We start from the raw sequence: 5,387 nt of genomic DNA, 5'->3' as shown, positions 1-5,387 counted from the left end.
GCTAGGCAAGGGAAGCACTGGAAGCATGAGCTCAGAAACAACTGCGGCTGTGATGAAATTTCCTTCTGTTCAGAATCTACCAAAGCACAAACTGGATTTTTTTATGAGGAAGCTGTAGGTAAACTTGAATCGTAAAAGGGCTATTCTGAAATCTTGGAGAGTGATAAATAACACCCAACCTGGCCTCTCCAGTACCAGTTAAGTATTCCTGTTTCCCGGAAACTTGTTACAAGTAGCAAAATGATGGTCAGACTCCCCACGGTATAAACGGTTTCTACTAATTTAATACAAATAATATGAAGTGTCAAGATGGCTATATGACATAGGGGGTCATTCCGAGTTGATCGCTAGCTGCCGTTGTTCACAGCGCAGCGATCAGGCTTAAAATCAGCATTTCTGCGCATGCGTATGGTACGCAGTGCGCATGCGCGACGTACTTTCACAAAAGCCGATGCAGTTTCACTGAAGGTCTAGCGACACTTTTCAGTCGCATTGCTGATCGCTGAGTGATTGACAGGAATGGGGTGTTTCTGGGAGGTAACTGACCATTTTCAGGGAGTGTGCTGAAAAACGCATGCGCGTCAGATACAAATGCTGGCGTGCCTGAGGAAACGGGGGAGTGGCTGTCCGAACGCAGGGCGTGTTTGTGGCGTCAAAATAGGAACTAAATAGTCTGAAGTGATCGCAAGGTAGGAGTAGGTTTGGAGCTGCTCAGAAACTGCTAGAAAAATTTTTGGTGCCGTTCTGCGATCCTTTCGTTCGCACTTCTGCTAAGCTAAGATACACTCCCAGAGGGCGGCGGCCTAGCGTTTGCACGGCTGCTAAAAGCAGCTAGCGAGCGAACAACTCGGAATGAGGGCCATAATGTATGATTATAATCTCGCTATGTAAAACTATTAAGACATTTGAAAAGACATATTTACCATAATGAGAGAAACAGGCAGATTTAGACAACAAAGGAGGTAATGTATTAAAGGGATAAGAAGTGATTGGTTACTCCTTATAACACCAGGAAATGCTTACATGCAAAAAATACTATTTCAGCAATCACTTCCTGTGTAGTTAACAATTTAATATTGTAAATCCACTTACCTTCCATTTGACACATTGGGCCGGATGTAATGAAGTACGAAGTATGAGTTGGCCGGAGGTTTTTGTAAAGCACCAATCAGGTACAAGGCAAAACCATGCCTTGTAAATGATTGCCACTTTAGATTCAGCCGGGCCAACTCAGACTTCATTAGATCCAGCCCATAGTATTGCGGTTCACAAGCGAATTACAATATACAAAATACAGGTTCAAAATTGATCCCATTAAAAATTAAGGTGAGACCCCGGCTCCACCAACTATAAACCGCTTTAAACCCCCTTGTTAACCTGCCACGTTCCCCTATGTATAGCAATAAATGCCTCCGGAGATGCTTCCTTTCACACTTTCCCATCCAACATGTGTACAACGGGTGTGGTAAAGGAGATCTACAGGATCTCCTTTAGAAAGACAGCCATTAGGTTGACCCCATATGGTCAACAGGCATTAGGTCGAAAGGATCAAAAGGTCGACAATGAAAACGCAGACAGTAAAAAAAAAGGTCAACAGGTACAATAGGTCTACTGGGTCAAAAGGTCGACATTGAAATGGTCGACACAGAAAAGGTCGACACAAATTATTGTATTTTTACATGCTGCCACAATCCCTCCCCCAGATAACAGGAAGTGGGAGTGTCAATTACAGAGGGTATAAAACAGCTACAATGGCTCACCACCATAATACACCCTGAGGAAGACTCTCTGCAGTTGAAACGTGTTGGTGTTTTAGTGTACCTTGAACAAGTCATTGAGGGATCCTTGCAGAGCAATCAGGAGGGCAGTCCTACCCGGGTTTTACCATCTGTTCTGTCCATGTGTTTGCTTATGCCTTGGGACCAACAAGGCTTCGGGGGTAATTCCGAGTTGATCGCAGCATCAAATTTGTTAGCAGTTGGGCAAAACCATTTGCAATGCAGGTGTGGCAGATATAACATTTGCAGAGAGAGTTAGATTTGGGTGGGGTGTGTTCAAACTGAAATCTAAATTGCAGTGTAAAAATAAAGCAGACAGTATTTACCCTGCACAGAAACAAAATAACCCACCCAAATCTGACTCTCCCAACTGCTAACAAATTTGGAATTACCCCCTTCATACAGTACTATGCTTTATTTTTAATGTGATTTTCAATATTAAAAACTTTTTTTATCTACTTATTACACTATGTGGAGCATGTTTATATCTCTTTGAGGGAGATTTACATTGGTTACATCAAGATCCATCAAAGTGTGTGAAGGTCACCAGGTGTGAATTCAAACGGAGTCACGTGATGAATTGTGTGTCCTACACGTGAAATTTGGCCTAGTGAAGGCCTAAAGAGGGTACGAAGTGAATCTCGTTATGGTCTTTCTTCTATTGTACCTTTTCATGCATACCATACCAAGATTGTCTGATGCACACTATGAGAAGTGTTTTTCCCTTTTTTTGTCTTCTTTTCTGAGGTTATTCTGAGAATATAAAGAAGAGTTCACACTGTCACCACCACAAGACTTTATAAGAGACCATATACAAAGACTCATCATAATCCCAATTTAGGAGCGCATAATCCATTCTTTATTTTTGTTATATCATTGCCATTTTGACATCTCTGTGGGTGGGTGTCAGGATTATTTGCAGCACCTTTTGTGAAGCGCAGGGTTTCTCATATCTTTTGACCATTTAAGCCAAAAGGGGTTTTGGTTCCGCACAGGGTTTGTGTTATGGATATGACTCCTCTTGGAGTGTATATCCAGTACCGACAATTTAAAGAATTATGCTGTATTGCACAGTATATTAGTTGTTGTCGGTGGTGTTCCCAGAGTTAGTAAAAAGTAGACAATATACACAACATAGAAAAAGAAAGACTCTTTGTTGGGACACTCTTATGTTATGAAAAGGTGTAAGAAAATTTAACTTTTAATGGTAAATATAATAAAATTATTTGGCAAAGAACATGTACTGAGTTATTAAAAAGCAAAAAAGAGTTTCACGCATAAATAATACGTTATAGTGTGTATTTAATATAATAGTTTAAATAAACCCAGGTGAAAATATTGGTAAAGAAATAATGCACGGAGTATGGTTTGTCTTAGAGTATATCACTAACTGACAGGTTAATTACTCTTGTGGGGGTAGTCCTTCTCTGTCTTTTAAGTTTCTTATAACCAATATATGGTAAATGTTATCTCCTATTGTGTAAGGACATTCTCTTATTCTGTGGAAAAAGTACTCTGTCATTTAGCAAATTACTGCCATACTCCACAGGCCACGCCCAATCTCATCTGATCTTGCAAGCTAATCTATGGTGGGCTTGGTTAGTACTTGGCTGGGAGACCACCTAGGAATACCAGGTGCAGTAAACAAGTGCTAAAAAGCAGAAGGCAGAGATCCACATCTTAAATTCTGAAATCTTTGTATCCCCTATACTTACCAGTTTTCTTATTTACTGTGACTCTCCCATAGGGAACACATAGTAAGCAACATTGATATATCACATTGTATATGAGATTTGCATGTAATCATCTTTCATTTGTAGGACGACATTCCCCATGTTCAATCCTCCTTCTGTGATTCCCTAATGTACCCATGATGTGAGATACAAGACTGATATAGTTTGGTTCATGTATTAAAAGGTTCACATATAGAAACTGCTTATTTATTACACTGCCATTTGCTGATGCAGTTAGTGACATACAAGGCAACACTAGCATGATGTTATGTACTGAGTTATAAGTCCCAAATATCCTTACTCAATAGGAGATAGAACTTACCATATTATTGGTTATAAGAAACTTAAAAGACAGAGTAGGAGTACCCCCACAAGAGTAAAAAAAAAACCTGTTAATTAGTGATAAACACTAAGACAGACCATACGCCATGCATTATTTCTTTAACAATATTTTCACCTTGGCTTATTTAAGCTATTATATTAATTACACACTATAACGTAATATTTATGTGTGAAACTATTTTTTGCTTTTTATTAACTCAGTACATGTTCTTTGTTCTTTTTCTTTGTTGTGTTTCTTGTCAACCTTTTGACCATTTTGACCTAATGCATGTCAAATATACATCGTCGACTTACTGACTTTCTGTCTAGACCAGTGTTTTTCAACCACTGTGCCGTGGTACACTAGTGTGCCCTGAGCAGTCTCCAGGTGTGCCGCCATAGAAGCACAGCCAGGCCCGTCAGTGTTTTGTCACTATTGAGGCCCTGGAATGATCAATACTGGTGGGTTTAGTGGTTGCAAAGCCAGTTCTAATTTTGGACCCGGCAGTGTTGGGCTCTTCTGGCTTTCTCAGATGTGGCTCAGGCGTTACCTACGGAGAAGCTGCGACATGACATCCTAGGACACGCAACTGCACCATGCATCACTATCAGGTTCGGACTGGCGCACAGGGGTACAGGGGAAACCACCGGTAGGCCCCATTGCCTGGGGGGCCCTCCTCCTCTAGGGATCAGGTTCTAGACTGCGCACTTGAATGATATATTATACATATGTTACCTTATACTGCACAGGATTATGATGTATTCTCTACAGTACATTGCTGTCATGAATCTGGCACATTATCATGCATGTACTAGCATTAATTACTATATAATTTATCAAGGAGTCCAGACCAGGTACTCTATAACAGTTAGCCACACCTCTAATCATGGGCTCCTGCCACTGCATACCCCCGGTGGGCCCTTCATGCTCCAGTCCGACACTGATCACCATTATATTTGAATGTGCATTGGCAATATTTAAATCTTGTTCAGTGTGCCGCTAGTTGTAAAAGGTTGAAAATCTCTGTGCTACAGTGTCGTCACCATGTTGTTAGAAAAATGCCAAAAGATGTGCATTGGTGGAGGGGTTGCTGGAGGGGCTCAGCAGGGGAACCAGTTTGCTACCTCTCCACAGGATGCCTGTGCTGTAGCGAACCGGCGCCTGATTTAAGACCGGATTGAGGAGCAGGAGAAGCGCGCACTGCAATCTCCTGCCTTCGCTGCAAGCAAGGTGGTCGGGCCGCAAAAGGACCCCTGCCTGACCACTGCCCGCGGACCGCAAAAGGACGCGGTAGGGGCCACGAGTTTGACACCCCTGCCCTAGAGTATCAGAATTTGTTACACAGCACCCCTAGACCAAAGTTTCTTAGTGAGAAATTCAGAAAAAAATATAAAATTAAGTAAATTGTGTTAAGAATATGTCATCCTTAGGTTCATTTATGTGGTGAAGGACTGGTTTTGCCAATTAAATTCAGTATAAATAATTTGAATTGGTCGTGGACCACCAAACTACGGCACCACCGCAAGGCCCCCTTTACCCCCGCCCCTTTCCCGT

The 5,387-nt window shown here is 41.6% G+C and overlaps 1 pseudogene; it reads left to right on the top strand.

Annotated features, from left to right (window-relative positions):
• Positions 1-3,306: 3,306 nt before the first annotated feature.
• LOC134945591 (5S ribosomal RNA) lies at positions 3,307-3,425 on the top strand (annotated as a pseudogene).
• The last annotated feature ends 1,962 nt before the right edge of the window (positions 3,426-5,387 follow it).

This window comes from Pseudophryne corroboree, chromosome 1 (genome assembly GCF_028390025.1).
Source record: "Pseudophryne corroboree isolate aPseCor3 chromosome 1, aPseCor3.hap2, whole genome shotgun sequence".
NCBI classification, from domain to species: Eukaryota; Metazoa; Chordata; class Amphibia; order Anura; family Myobatrachidae; genus Pseudophryne; species Pseudophryne corroboree.
The sequence above is the reverse complement of the archived record's forward strand: the minus strand, read 5'-3'. Positions and strand labels throughout refer to the sequence as shown.